Genomic DNA, 1636 nt, shown 5'->3' on the forward strand with positions numbered 1-1636 from the left:
TCTTGTTAAAAGTTTATCTGACTTGAATTTCAAGGGCTCCAAATGTTCAAATAGTCATCAGTAAAATAAAAGTTGCTGTGAGGACTCTAGCAGAACTTCTCATATAAAACTGTAAGGAATAGAAGAAAAGAGATCTATTGCTTTTGTATCACAAATCTGGCTATTATCAAATGCCATGGATGTGGGAAATACTGTGAATTCTCTCCATGTATTAAATAGCACATAAAAAAATGATGAGAAGGCCACCGAGCTCTCCAAGGCTGGGAAATGCTTAAACAGATTCCGTTTGCCTTATGGTTGCAAAAAATCCCCAACTACACAGATAGGTACTGTTATTCCCAGAAGACCGGGTGCTGAGGGATGGTGATCATCAGGTAAAGAGGTAAGCTGCATTAGATTTCTTCTTATGTTCAGCATCTTTCCCGAGTACTTCATTTCCCGGGCATGTGGGGATGATGCTCTGCAGACATGGCTACTAGTGGAGGTATCAAACATCTCATCCAGCTTTGCCAGGCTCAGTGCTCCTCAAGCATTTGTTTTACATCCTAAGACAGCTCTAAAGGCTGTCTGTCTTTGGGGAAGTTCTCAGGCCATACCTGTATGTCCCAGGGGTTTGTTGCAACCTTCCACTGTGGATGTATGCACAGTCACTTGCTCCCCAGACAGTGGGCCACATTCCCATCCCGTTTCTGTAACAGAGGGGCACTGCCTTGCTTTCCCCTTGTCTCATCTCTTCCCCTTAGTCATGCTGTCTCCTGGACAAGCACCTCTGTTGAGGTGTTTGTTGGGATCCCTGGCTGCCCCGCAGTGCCGGGGACACCTCACTCACAGCTGGAAAGTCTGAGGAGCACCCCTGGGGTGGCTCTGTGGGTGGCTCCAGTTTGTATCAGATGTCCCGCTCTCCTCTCCATGGAAAGTCACGAAAAAATGCCTTCACGTCTGCCCTAATAAAGACAGTTATTGTTACAGCTAAAGCAATATTTCTTACTGTCTCACTGCAATCCTCGGCGTGAATCATCCATGAAGGAAGGGAACATGATACGGACAAGCCCCTGGGGTGCACACCTACTGTTAGTGCTGCCCTGCTGCCAGCAAAGAAGGGGGGACAAGGGGGGTTGCCCCTTCTGCACAGCTCCTGCACCTCCCCGGGGTATGCTCCTCTCACACCCCAGCGGGGCCATGCCAAATGCAGGGATGTAAAAGACACCTGGGGAAAGCTACCTCTGCCTTTGGGCTGGTTTATTTTTGCTAAAAAAAGCAAGTGACAGGAGGGATTTTTCCTGCTTCTGTGCACTTCCCCCGCACACACCTCCAGCTCTTGCTTTTTCCCTTTACCGAAAGGGAAAGAAAACCCCAAACCAGCAAAACTTGACAGTTTCCAAGCCTCAGTTCTGGAGTGTTTGTCAGTTTTCCCCATGAGAAAAATCTAAATATTCCCTTTAAATTCCAGTTTGCCCAGGAGAAACAGTTTTAAACAGAGCCTGGTGGCAAGCTGGCTCCCCCAGAAGACGGGAACCAGCGGGGAATTTTCAGCGGCAACCAACGTCTTGTGTTTAGGTGTGCTGCCCTGTCTCTCCCCACGCCTGTGCACTGTCCAGGAGGGATCGCAGGAGCCCTTGTCGGGTGGTTGGGCCAA

Source organism: Tyto alba, unplaced genomic scaffold (assembly GCF_018691265.1).
Source record: "Tyto alba isolate M040663 unplaced genomic scaffold, T.alba_DEE_v4.0 Super-Scaffold_7, whole genome shotgun sequence".
NCBI lineage: Eukaryota > Metazoa > Chordata > Aves > Strigiformes > Tytonidae > Tyto > Tyto alba.